This window comes from Pinus tabuliformis, chromosome 8, assembly GCF_031772625.1.
Source record: "Pinus tabuliformis cultivar Carrire ecotype Pingquan chromosome 8, CPIR1, whole genome shotgun sequence".
In the NCBI taxonomy this organism is placed as follows: Eukaryota; Viridiplantae; Streptophyta; class Pinopsida; order Pinales; family Pinaceae; genus Pinus; species Pinus tabuliformis.
In genome coordinates, this window is record NC_142294.1 from 840,663,344 (window position 1) to 840,679,081 (window position 15,738).

The following is a 15,738-nucleotide window of genomic DNA, read 5'->3' on the forward strand; positions in this document are numbered from 1 at the left end:
TCCATTTCTTTAAATTCTATACCAACAATACACACATTCAACGAAGGTGGTTTTCACCTTTGTAGAAGGAGTATCATCGTATCCCTTTCCTTTTTTAGGATTTTTAGATTTACAATCCTTTTTGTAGTGCCCTTATTTTCCACATTTCTAGCGTACCTTTATAGGTTTTCTTGGAGATTTAGATCTCCCTCTAGATTTAGATCTCCCACTTGAGGACTTATTTTTGTTTCTATTCTGGGACCATCCTCCCATAGACAAGGCATCTCCATTTTGGCTCTCCATATTTTTCTATCTCATCTCCTCTGACAACAAGGATGAGACTAATTCATCAAAATTCAAGGTAGTTGTATTTCTACCTATTGCAACAACTAAACTATCCCATGAGTTTGGTAGAGAAAAAAAAAAGAGTGATTCACTTCTCTTCATCTGAAATTTTAATATCAACTGACAACAATTGGCTTACCATGGTATTGAAGGTGTTTATATGCTTTATCACTGAGTCTCCATCCTTCATCCTTAGGTTATACAACTTCCTTCATAGGAACAATTTGTTCACCAGAGACTTAGATTTATATAAAGTTCCTAACTTGTGTCACAAATCCTTCATTGTAGCCTCCCCTAATACATTCAAAACACTTAATCTAAGAGACACAATCACATTGTGCTCTTGGCCTTCCGATCTAACTTTGCCCAATATTCTATAAAGATTCATGTTGGTGTCGTACTTGGATCTGCAATGATCCACTGACCTTTATGCACTAATAGATCCTCCATCTTGAACTTCCACAACTCAAAACTCTATCCATTGAATTTCTCAATCTCTATCTTTCTAGTGTTCGCTATCTTCTCTCACTGCGGGAATCAATCCCATAGATCTCTCACTATAATAGGGTCTACCATAGGCTTGACCAAAACCCCTCAGTAGTGAAGGTGTCCCCTTGAAGCCGAAATTTCTCTAATACCAAATGAAGGTTTTAATATTGTACAAAAATTACTTGCAAACGAATTGTTAAAATAGAAAAATATACAATGACAAGAACATAAAAAATGTTGGGTGTGTGTTATATTATTTCCATTACTAGTCGCATGTGCAGGGGGTCACGGGGGGCCGGGAGCCCCCCTGTTCATTGTGTCGGGTGTAGCAGGGGGGTCATAGGGGGGCACAACCCCCCCTATTTGGGGGTTTCAGGAGGGCGGTATCCCCCCTATATGAGGTCTAGGGCAGGGCCCCGAGAAAAACAAATTGGACCCCAAATTAAGTGGGAGGACCTACCTATGGTTTTGTGCATGGGTTTTGCACATGGTTTTGGGCATGATGGTTTTTTCCCATGGTATTTTGTAGATTCGATCAAGGGAAATACAACTATGCTCTAATCCAGGGTTAATGGATTGGGGTTTATGAATGCTTCGACATGTATATATATGTATTGTAACATTGAAAGGAAAATAATGAGAAAATCAATCTGGTAGTCCTGGTTTTGGGATCGAGGGGAAAATATATATGTATTTGTTTTGTATTTATCGCCATTGTATATTTTTTGTTTTTATAGAATTCATTTCCAGGTAATTTTTGTACAAGTTTTAAACCTACACAAAAACTACACATATATTTTCCCCTGGATCCCATAACTAGGAATGCCAGATTGATTTTCCATTATATTCCTTTCAATGTTACAATACATATACATAAATGCCAAAGTATTCATAAATCCCAATCCACTAACCCTAGATTAGAAAATAATTGTAGTTCCCTTGACCAGACCTACAAATGCCATTTTTAAAAACCATCGTGCCTGAAAACCATGTGTGAAACCATGGGTAGGTTTGGTCACTATCTTCTGGTCTGCCCCCCATCCTTAGGTCCGCCCAACTATTATTGGGTCCACATAATGTTAATTGTTCATAGGGATATATTTTTTCTTTGATTTGAATTTCATTTCGTCATTTGCATATTAAATTCACCCCATAGCATCATATAATTATTTAGTTTTACAACATTATTCAACAATATATGCAATTATATAGAAAGAAAACATTATCATCAATGCAGCGGAACATAAAGGAACAATAGAAGAAAAGAATTCACACATAGAGACACTAGGATTGGTCAGAGACTAAGGAAAAACCACTATGGGGAAAACCCTTTCAAATTCTTCTTCTTGTTAGATTGTCACTGAATGATTCAGCTAAGAGAGCATACAATGCTTCATATATTTCATCATAAAACTATCCAGAAAAATCAACTAGAAAATATCCATGAGATGAATCCAACAATGCCAATAATCCAAATGGTTGCTTTGGGAACCTGTAATCGACTATTACTGTCTGTAATCAACTATCAAACTCTGTAGTCAATGAGAAAAAACTATGGTCAGCTAAAAATTCAACCTTTAGGTTCCAATCGTAGGGAAGATGTGTCATGCAGTGGCTGAAAGGATTTAGTTAAAATTTCTCCATGATGTGCCTACTACTACAGTCAAAATTCATCCATGACATGCCAAAAGCTAAGACCCAAAACCATAAAAGCAAAGATGCAACATTTAGACCCTGCAATTTCGGCCCTGTTTCAACCAATCTCTGCAAACTTGCCTCAGACCTGTGTGAGCCAAACCAAATAAGAGAATAGAATAATGCTCCATGATTATGTCCAAATGAGGTTGATGTCACTTGTATTTATATCCTTCCAAGGGTGTTCGATTTTCTTTAGGACTGACTTAATCAAATATGTACATGTGGGATTTAATTCAAAAATACACTTTCCCTTTTCTAAATTGAACACTTCAAAAGTCAAAATTGATCCTCTCGAAAACTTGAATCTCGCCCCACAGTTAGAATTCGTCACTGAGCTATCAAATTAACACTCCCTCTCAGCTATGGAGAAATTCCAACTGCATTATGTAATCATCACAAGAATCCTATCATCAAATCATATCAAATCTCAAGTATCTCGTCATCAAATGTCATCATTGCTCATATCTTTCTTATTCCTTCTTATCTCCTGGTTGTCCCATTCTTAAATCTAAAATAAGAAGAATTTGATATCGGAGGGGATCCTAAGATACCACCCTCTATCATGTTGGATAGCACATATTAATTTGAAACAATATCAAGGAGTACATCTCAACCTAAAACTACATTAGGGAGCACATATTAACCTGGAATCACTATTAGTGGGGAGCCCAATGCTACCACCTGGGAAACATCAGATATATTATCATCAGGGAGCCTAAATCAACTTAGAACCACATTGGGGAGCTTCGTCTCAAACTAAAAACATATTAGGGAGCACATCTCAACCTGAAACCTCATCAGGGAGAACATCTCAACACGGAATCTCATGGGGGAGATAAACATCTTCAACCCCATATCGAGTAATAGGTGATATAGGGAGCACATATCAACCCATCCTATTTCCCACTAATCTTCCCAACAATGAAACTCAATAATCATGTGGTAGAACACTTGCATCATAATCTAAGCTTGGGCGAGATACCCGACTTACCAAAGGTAAGGATCACACACCCCCAAGGCTCCTCAACCTGTTGGCTAGATAGGGATGGACAATCACAACAAGCCCAAATTTTGGGTATGATTCCAACTGGGGTATACTCTACATAGACCAAGATAAGGGGAGATACTTGACTTGTCAAAACAAACAAGGATCACACACACCCTATGGGTTACAAATAGGGAAGAAACATCTATGATCCTATTGTCCAAAGATTTCTTAACCCCAGGAGCCCTCCATCTCAATTCCTCACCATGGGAGCTCAGACAGGGGGGGATATCTATCTTAGTGTTCTCGATCAATCTTATTCTCTGTTGATTAGAAATATATCATCGTGCTCATATCTGGTAATCATCATGTGTCAATAGTAGCAGTCTCATGTTCATGTAGATCATCAAATCAAATATCATATTAGAAAATATATATATATCACAAAAGGATACCATATTCATCCTCCCTCTCATGGAGGCAACAACCACATGCCTAAGCTTGTTTCATACAACAGCACCAGCTGAAGATATCCTAGTCCCAGTGATATACGGTATACTCTACCAATCAGATCCCACTCATTATTATCGCAATGTATCCCCATCACATCCATAAATTTCTCAAACAACTATTCAACAAGATTTTTCAACCTTACTCATATTTATCCATGCTAGCATCATCGTACTCAACCTCAGTCATGCTTAATGCTACGAAATTTTCATTAAAATATCATTGCAAATATCATACTAAGGTAGCAACTAGATGCTCTTATCTCATCAAAAACTATCCCAAATAGTATCAGTACATACATGAATCATATATCTCAAGAAGAATGTCTTAGACCCAAAAAATGATCATCCCATGCAAATAACTCGAAGTGTGCTCAACAAAAACTCAATGTGTAAGAAGAGGCTCAATCGTGAATTGACTCATATTCTATGCAAAACATAGAATATATATATATCTCATGTATCTCAGTGATATATATATATATATATAGATATATAGATATACAAACGAGTGTTCACATGGAGCATTAGCACTTCAATCAACTATTGGTTGCCAAGTCAAGTTTTTCATAAATTCTTGAAATTCAATCGGAGTGTCCAAGGATTTTCATTTCTGATTTGTTTGATAGCTTCACAATATAAAATTTATTTTCCTAGCTTCAGAATGTAATCCATCATGCCATGATTCTTCATTTCGAACTTCAGAGGCCATATCCCTCTTACTTTGATCATCAAAGGCTCATTATCTTTCAAGAATAGGCCATTAGTATATAAAACCATAAACAAAGCCATACCTTAGACCACTTTTCAAGTAGAGGTTTGAATTGGCACATTTTCCTGGCTTCACCATATAACTATTAATGCAGACATACCAGGCTCGGGAAACTTGCTTCATACAATGCTTTATGCAAACATAACACTTGACCAATATGCTCTACCTTACACAAATCAATATTGTGAAATAAAATCAACTAAGTCAACTTATCAATCCTTAGATTCCATATCAAAACTAATGTCAAAATCATAAAATTTTCTACCAATATCTATGTGACAAACTTTCAAACCAAATGTCAGGTGGAGCTCACATCCAAATACCAAGATACAATAACCTTTTATTTACCAAGCATTATCAATCTAGATTTATAAATCCATCCTTATGATCATATCATGAATCATTCCTGCCACTAAATATGAATGGATACATTAGGGATAAGTCATATAAGTTTCTTGCATATACCAAGAATGATTCATCCAAGCTCCATCCATTTATTGTGCGATTACTTCATATTGAATCACAATTGTTTTACTTTGACCATTGTGCCAAATACAATGAGGCTAATACAAAATCATTATTGAATACCAATATTAGTCACCAAAAGTTACTATGCTCAGATAGCATTGTCAGCGAGGCAAATCATTAAGTCAAATCATTAGTCATCAAGTAAAAAAAAAAAAAACTAATTTTTCTTCTCTGTGAATTCAATCAATCCATAAGACAAAAACATATCTCAACATCAAGTCGAAGTTCTAAATCATCTCAATGAATTATCGAGCATCATTTTAAAACTCCAAACATCGCTCATCTATACTAATCAGCCAAATCATGTCAAACCCTTGTGATTTCAATCAAATACTTTCATACACTAGCTTCAATGATTAAATCATAATGACATGTTGATATGCATATTTTGATCACCTGCAAACACAATTTTAGTCAACACATTCACATTATCTATAGTAAGTCAAACATTCAAACTTCCCTTCTTATAGAACATTCTAATGTCTACTGCATATTTGTAGGATTGTCATAATCCAGGTTCACTTCTAATTTTGTGCATGAGGCTTCAAATTTTGTGGCTTATAGGCATAACCACACTCATATACCTTCTTTCGTGCAACTGGAGGCCTATAACCACACTCTTAATCCTTATTCCGTGTTTTTTGGGCTTAGAATAATAGAACCCCTCTCTTCTCAGACCATAACTTGTTGCAAACCATCAACATCATAAATTTATCTATTTAAGTCAGAAAAATTCAACAATAAGGAATCTTTTATACATTTACAATAGCTGTACGGATTTTATGGAGAGTTTCTCCCTGTGAATGGGAATTTGCTTCAGTCATCATCATTCAAACATCAACTTGTCTATCATAATATTGTCATGCATCAGCAGAATTGTTAGATCATGAAATTTGTAACACCCTCCTCCCATATCTACCCAAGTAACTGGCCAACTAGGTTAAACATCTAATGAGAGGCTACTATGATATGATTCATCCTCCTAGGTGTCCTTAAGGAAGTGGAATCGACATAAACACATCAAACATACATTCCACATCAGCAATAACACTCCCAATATCCCTCCCAACCACACAAGTATCATGCCCCTAGGTCCCACTGAGTTTTTAAGTTATTAAACCTTTGGACACTCCCATGCTATGGGCATGACATCATCCAGAGAGCTCTGGATGCTCCCACAAGCTTGCATGTCTATGTCCAGGGACTATTTCTAGTAGACCTGTGCCAGAGTCTGTGGGATTTAAGGCACTTCTCAAGCCCTGAATTTTGGACACTACCCAGAACTTGTTGTAACTTCTGGAATCCATTAAACTTCACGATGACATGAATAGTAAACCAAAAAATAACTCTAGGACTAGGCCTAACCATTCGCAATTGGGACTAATGTTTTGTCAAACACTTGGCATCAATAGAATCTATAGTTCTAAGATACAAGACATAGCGTGAATGACTAAAAACTCTTATGAGACATGACAAGAAGGATCACCACCTTCTCCCTTCAATTGTTATGACATCAATAAGGTCTTGCATCCATGATTTTAACAATTACAAGTAAATACATGAAATAAGCATGACTTGAACCAGTCAATTAACCATGCTTATAACTAGCATAAAACCATGAAAATAATAGAGAGATATCAGCCATTAAATCCACATATTAAAAAAGTAAAAAAGCAAGAGAACTTAGCTTTTATTAAACATAGGCAAATCTAACTGGGTTCAAGACTTCCACATACCACTTGACCGTAGACATGGCTGAACCAAATCTTTCTTTAATCCAGCCACCCCTGCGCCATATTCCAAGCATGAATGTGGGATGTCATGGATAAACCAATCCAAAAACAACCAAGGAAATCCAAAGGTTAAACCACCTTCACCTTCACCAAACCATGATCACACCAAAACCAATGCTCCGATCACAAAACCGAACTGAACTTGGAATGCCATCCAGAATCCATCCCTATCCTTGAGGAATGTTTCATCTCCTTGTCTCTCAGCCTTAACCGTAATCCAATCCTAGATCACTAGGCCCTAAACTAAGACACCTCCCTCAAGATTTACCATTTATCCTGCCAAAACTAGTCAAGCTATTCATAGGCCTTTGGGAATGAACCTTGAGACCACCTTCACCCCTGATTCTGAAATCCATCCAGAAATTCCAAAGCTCAAAACCGAGATCAACATCCCAACACACCATGGTATATGGAAAAAGACAAGGCTAGGCTGAAAACCACTGTTATAACCCAGGAAAACCATGCCACCAACAGTAAGAGAACCATACACCAACATGAAAAGCCATGCATGTCAAAACCAACTAGGAAATCACACACGTAATATGTTACCTACAAGTATTCCTATTGAAGCTACTTGATCTTCTCTTCCTTTATTGCTCCTTTCTTTCCTTCCTTCCCTTTTGCTTGTTTTTCCTTCCTTGCTCCAAAGATAGAGTGCTCTGAGAAAACTCTAAGTGTCCAAGAGTGAGAGAGAGAAAGAGAATAATGAGATATCTCCAAAACTAAACTAATAAAAGGTTATGAACTGATCGTCAGAAGCCTTTTTATCAATTAGGCCTCTGTTTTCTTCATTTTCGATTATTTTCCTTCATTTTCCTCCTCACATGCAACCTGTGACCTTTCACCTTACTTTTCTCCTATTTTCCTTTATTTTCATAAATAAATGTGTCAAAAATGTCATTTTTCCTTTTAATGCCTTTTCTATTTCCAATTTCCTTTAGCCACAAACACATCTAGTGATGCCCACTAGGATATCTTTGCCCAACATTCAGCTTGGAATAAGTGTCCCTTGATTGTGGTCTTATTTTTCCTTTATTAACTTTTATTATATGAAATTTTCACCAGGGTTGTTACAGAACCATGCCTCTTCGGGAACACCATCCTTGGTGTTAAACCACACCAATACCTCATTGAAACCACTGAAAAGAAAACATATTTCCCATGGATCTTTATAACTTATCTCGTTGCAATATTTACAATGAATGACCTACTCAAAAGAAAAACATCATGACAACATGACAAGATAACAACCATACCGCTTATTGGAGCTTTATAACTTGGATCATGGTGGTAATTACATCTAGATACATATGTACATATACCAAAACATCAACAAAACATATGCCAAACATATACCAAACATCAAACCAAAATTGCTTTGCCTCCACTTGTAAACAAAGAAGGATACATGACCCACATCTGATCCTTTATCTCCTATGTAGTTTCCTCGAGCCAAAAGTGTTTCCACTGCACTTTAACTTTCTCTATGGCTCTCTTCCTGAGCATGAGATGCTTATGCTACAATATACACCAAGGTTCCGACTGGAATTATCCTTCTTGCTCCACCTATAATATAGACCAATCAATAACATGATCAACATCCTTTATATACCTCTTAAGAAATGAAACATGGAAAACATCATGGATTTTCAATGTTAGAGGCAATGCAAGTCGATAAGCCACTGCTCCAATCCTCCCAATGATCTCAAAAGGCTCGTAATACCATGGTTCCAACTTGGCACATGATCCAAACCTCAAAGAGCTCTTCTTGGGCTTGATGCACAAATACACATGCTCCCTAACCTAAAACTCCTTGAATGCCCTGTATTGGTCCACATAACTCTTCTGTCTATCCTGTGCTACCTTTAGATTTTTTTTATAACCTTCATTTCCCATTCCATGTCTCCCAACATATCTGGTCCAATAAGTACCATGTTCAACGGATCACTCCAGCTCATGGGAGTATTACAACTCTACCCATAAAATGCCTCAAAATTAGGAGTCATCCTCAACAACTCTGGATAACCATTACAACCAATGGAATATACTCCTCCCATCTCCTCTACCAGTGCATCATGTACATCCTCAGCATATACTCCAAGATCCTATTGACCCTCTCTATCTATCCATCTTTTTTACGAATGATAAGTTGTACTAAAAGCCAACTCTATGCCCAAACCTGCAAACAATTTATTCCAAAATTTGGAAGTGAACTTTACATCCCTATCTGATACAATGTTATTTGGAACACCATGTAGTCTCACAATATCCCTGATGAATACATGTTCCACCTCACTAACTGAATATGTAGTCTTCACTGGAATGAGTTGAGCTACCTTGCTCAGCCTATTGACCATGACCATAATATAATCATGTTGTCTCACTTTCCTCGGAAGAATTGTAATGAAATTCATGGAAAGGACCTCCCATTTCCATTCCAGATTCTCGATAGGTTGTAGTAGACCACTTGGATGCCTACATTCTCCCTTCACTTGCTGACAATCCCAACACCTAGTCACGAACTCTACCACTTCCTTCTTTAGATTCAGCCAATAGTAGAATTTATTTATCGTCATCAATGTCTTATGATATCCTCAATGACTCGAGTATGGCTTGATGTGAAACTCCCTTCTAGGTTGTAGTAGACCACTTGGATGCCTACATTCTACCTTCACCTACTGACAATCCCAACACCTAGCCACGAACTCTACCACTTCATTCCTTAGATTCAGCCAATAGTAGAATTTATTTATCATCTTCAATGTCTTATGATATCCTCGATGACTCGAGTATGGCTTAATGTGAAACTCCCTCAAGATAATATTCTTGAGCTCACTGTAATTCGGCACATAGATCCTATCTCTGAATCTCACCAAACCATCTACCGTGAGATGATAGTATGCATCTTGATCACCTGTAGATATACATGTGCATATACATGTACTATGTTGTAACTTGTGCATAATATTCACATATTTGTCATCCCATTGTCCTGCTTGCAAGAACCTATCTTGTAAATATGTCCCATAAGAGCTCATAGTTGCTATATGATTCACCTGTACCTTCCTTATAAGAGGATATGCAACCCAATTCTCCTTTCCCTTAATGTATCTGATCTTGAAGTCAAACTCACTAAGGGTAGCCAGCCATCTAGCTTGACTGACATTTAGATTCGGTTGGTCAAACAAATATCTCAACCCACTGTGATCACTGATCAATACAAACCTCTTGCCAAGAAGATAGTGCCTCCACATCTTTAATGCATGCATGATCGATTCTAGCTCATGATCATGCATCAGATAGTTCTACTCATGCTCATTCATTTTTTGTGACTCGTAGCACACTACATGTCCTTCCTACATAAGGACTCCACCAAGTCCTGTCTTGAAAGCATCTATAGACACTACAAATTCTTTGTTTGGATTTGCAATCTTTAACATCGGTGCATGTGTCAACAACTACTTGAGCTACTCACAATAGTTTCACATTCTTCTATCCATTTGAACTTCTTACTTTTCCTCTGCAATGATGTGATAGGATATGCAATGTGTGAGAAGTTCTTGATGAACCTCCTGTAGTAACATACCAATCCCATGAATTATATCACCTCATCCACATTCTTAGGAGTTGCCGACTCCATGATGGCCATTATATTTTATGGATCTACTAGTATGCCTTCCTTGGAAACAACATGTCCCAACTAATGCACTTATGTCTGAAAGAAGTTTCACTTTCTAAGCTTAGCATAGAACTAATGCTCTCTTAGAAATCTCAATAATTCTTCTAAATGCTTGACATGATCTTCCTCATTCCTGGAGTATATCAAAATGTCATCAATGAATACAATAACAAACTTGTCTAGATAAGGATGCAACACATTATTCATCAAACACATAAATGTAGCTGGAGCATTAGTCAAACCGAATGGGACTACAACAAAATCATAATGCCCATATCTGGTCCTAAATGAAGTCTTGTAAATATCCTCTTCCTTGATGTGTACCTGATGATATCCTGATCTCAAGTTGATCTTAGAGAACAATGTTGCTCCCTTCAACTGATCAAACAAATCATGAATCTTTGGCAATGGGTACTTGTTCTTGATCTTTACCTTGTTCATATGTCTATAAGAAATGCACAATCTGAGAGTACAATCTTTCTTCTTTACAAACAACATCAGTGCACCCCAAGGCAACACATTTGTCCTAATGTATCCCTTGTCAATCATCTCGGTTAACTGTAATTTCAACTCTACTAGCTCTGGGGTACTCATCCTGTAAGGTGGCTTCAATGTTGGTGCTGCCCCTGGCACAAAATCAAAAGAGAAATCTACTTCCCCATGAGAAGGTAACTCTGGAATATCTGCTGGAAACACATCTTGATACTGCTGCAATACGGGATACCTCTTGAATATTTCTGCATCCTCAACATCTTTTCCCTTGTCACTAGATATATTCACTGCAAACATCACTCAACCTTTTTTGCAACTATGCTTAGCCTACATAGTGATAACCATTCTCAAAGATGTAGGCTTCTTCTTTCCCTGGAAAATTCTCTTTTCCCTACTATCATCCACACACTCAGTGACCTTATCGAATAAATCCACTTTTTTCTTATGAAGGTATAGCCAATCCATACCAAAAATCATACTATACAATCTCAATGGCAGTACATTCAAGTGTGTTGTTGTAGGCATACCATTTAACTCAAATTCACAAGCTCTTACCCAATGTTGAACTCTCTTCTTTGTAACTGTACCAACCAAGATTCTGCATGCACTTCTTTTCTCAAACCACACTTATCCACCAGTTCATGGTTAATATAACTATAGTTAGATCTGGGATCAATCAAAATAGAAACAACTTTATCACAAAACTTACCATCCATCTCAATGATAGATGCCTGATGATTCACTGCCTATTGTCCACAACTACATAAATCCTAGGAATGTTATGACCAACATCATTGACTATATGCGCCTGCTGAACACTATAGATATAGGGTATACGACCGTGATACTGCGGACAATCCCTCTTATGATGTTCCTTGCCACATATACTGCAATGGTGCTCTACCATCACCTCTAGTTTGTTTCTCTCCATGTCCCTTCTCAGTTAAATTGAACTTCTTGTAAGGGACTACATTTTGTTTCTCACTTGCATATTGAGGTCTTGCTTGCTTTGGTGTCCATTTTCCTTTACCTTTCTCATTTCCTTTCACGTCACGCTTAGGCTCAACTTTGCTCTTCGACTGCTCATAACAATGTTTCAGCTTTCGGATGGCCTCCTCCAATGATCTAGGCTCATCGAACTCAATCTGGTCTCTGTATGTTAGGTAGTCCACTCATGAATCTCAGAACCTTGGCCTTATCCTCCTTGAGTTAAGGCACATATCTCAATAGCTCCAAGAACCTTCTAGTATACTGATCATCTGTCATGGAACCCATCCGCAACTCATAAAACTCCTTAGATCTATCATCATAGTAATTTTCTGACAAATAATTCTTCTTGAAGAGCCTCTCAAACTCATGCCAAGTCAAGTCATCCTCATAAATACCTTTTACATTCTTCACATATTCCCACCAAATATTTGTTTTACCTTTGAGACTGAAGGTGGCTATCCTTTCTTTCATGTTTTATGAATAGTCATGTAATCTGAAGAACTTCCTCTTACCAAGCAACCATGCTTCTGCATCCTATGATTTCTTCATCTCTCCATCAAAGGTAGGTGGATTTTCTTTCTTAAATTCATGCAGTAAGCATCCCCTATCACTCCTCCTATACAGATGATAACAATGACAATCATGATGTCTGTCAGAACCAGAACTAGAATAGTACATGTATCTATCATCCCTCCTATCTGGAGTATCCAAGGACCTGCCATCTTTGATTGTGTCACCTCTATATTACCTATGACCACCATGAGATCTACTACCATATGCCCCTTTAGTTCTACCCTTCTACTCATGGTTGATCTAAAGTGGTCCCTGTCACCGCAACTTTGACAAACTTTGGAGTATTGCATTAACCTCTGCTTGTTTCTCTTGTGCCTGCATGATTTTATCATTGTCCACCTTACAACTCCTTATTTACTCCGTCAATATTCTCAACGTGTTTGCTAAATCAAAGGAGTGTCCAACACCACGCTTCTCATTTTATTCACAGGAAGAATCTTTGTAGTTGACCACCTTGCTAGTCATTTTGATCTCTTTCCTACAAGGCATACTATGTTAGCTAAACCAGGTCATAATAAATAAACCTACCTTAGTATACTTCGAGGAGGATTCCTTGTCTACAAGATCAAAAAATTAGTGTGATAAATGTAAAATATAATCATGACATCATATAGAATATAACACATAGGCATATAACCATATTTCCATCATTATAGCTAGAGTCTAGTCATCAATGCATGATCATATCAACTATACATATTATGACCTCATGCATGACAAAAAAAACCATATCATTGTATACTGACAGTATGCAAGTATAACCAACATGTAACCAATCATACACCCATGACGATGCACTTCACACAACAACATCTTCCTTCACATGGCAACGTCACTACAACCATGACCGACACTGTGCATATGCCACAAGCACATAGACCACAAGGATGATCAACACACATGCAACCGACATTGAATGCAAGACCAACACACAACCCATCCATTCCTAGGGGTGAACCATGCTTTGATACCACTCTCTAACACCCTCCTCCCATATCTACTGAAGTAACCAGCCAATTAGGGTAAACATGTGATGATATGCTACTATGATATGATTCAGCCTCCTAGGTGTCCTTAAGGAAGTGGAATTGACAGACACACATCAAACATACCTCCCATATCAGCAACAACACTCCCAGGAGTCATCCCAACCACATAGGTATCATGCCCCTAGGTCCCACTGAGTTTTAAGCTATTAAACCTCTGGACACTCCCATGTTATGGGCATGCCAATTTCCAGAGAGATCTGGATACTCCCACAAGCCTACATGCCTACATCCAAGGACTATTTCCAGCATACCTGTGCTATAGTCTGTGGGATTTAATGCACTTTTCAAGCCTAGAATTCTGACCACTGCCCATAACTTTTTGTAGCTTCTGAAATCCATTAAACACGTGATGAAAAGACTAATAAACCAAAAACTAACTCTAGGACTAGGCTTGAACATCCCCAACCAGGACTAACATTCTGTCAAACACTTGGCATCAATACAATCTACAGGTCTAGGATACAAGACAGAGCATGAATGACTGAAAACTCTTATGAGACATGACAAAAAGAATCACCATATTCTCCCTTGAATTGTTATGACATCAATTAGGTCTTTCATCCATCATTTCAACAATTACAAGTAAATACATGAAATAAGCTTGACTTGAACCAGAAAATTAACCATGCTTATAACTAGCATAAAACCATGAAAATAAAAGTTACATATCATCCATTAAATCCACATATTAAAAAGTACAAAAGAAAGAGAACTTAACTTTTATTAAACATAGGCAAATCTGATTGGCTTTGGGACTTCCACGTACCACCCGACTGTAGACAGGGCTAAACCAAATCTTTCTTTAACCCAATCACCATCGTGCCATATTCCAAGCATGAATGTTGGATCTCATGGATAAACCAATCCAAAAAAAACCAAGGGAATCCAAAGGTTAAACCACCTTTTTTGGCATTATGATGCATGTGTTGTACTTGTTGGCAACCCACTTGTAGTATAAAAACTCACTTGTATATGGTAACTAGATGAATCTACGTAACTAGATGAATCTACAGGAGAGATATTAGATGTGACAGAATTCATGGCAGTTGTGTTTATAGATGTGACAAAATGTGGCACAGTTCAAAGGAATCAGTTCATCGTGCAATAGGTTAACAACAAAGGATTACAGATCAGACTCTAGAGATTGAAGAAAGAGAATGGTTTAAGAAGTATACGCTGGTTCACTTTTTCCAAGAAACGTACATATGCGAGTTAACAGAACAAAAGGAGCGTATACGTATGCATGCACTTTCACAGAAGGAAAAGCACATATGGGATGGAAAATCAAGGTTTTGGTCCGAGGCATTGGTCCGAGGTTTTGGTCTGTGGTATTGGTCTGAGGTTTTGGTCCGAGGTCTTGGCTTGTTGGGGCCTGACCCAGGTTCGAAAGTATTATAGCCAAACAAATCTCACACTACCGGCCCTTTCGACAACAATCCGTGGAGCACAAACTGAAGTCTCTCCCAAGGTAGTAGGGGTGGGTGCTGGAACCAGGTTTCTGCACCCTAGGGATGTCTTGATGAGGACTGTGATCCAATATGTACACTTGCGTTGCTCTGTGTGGCTGTCCATCCTTTGCACAGATCTGTGACAGGCGCTTCCTAGATTATTATTGTTATAGGTGTTTATTATAGCTCAGATCTAATTTTCAAGGTCTTTAAGAAAACATTTAATAGTAATAACCAGTGCATGCAAACATAAATATGCATAAAGTAATAACATAAGCAAACAGATAGATCCGCGATAAAACACACAATGATTTAGAAACTCTTATCTTTATTTATCTCCTGTTTAGTACAACCATATCCACCCCGCACACTCAGCTGCAGGGATCCGTGCACACAACTATGGAATCTA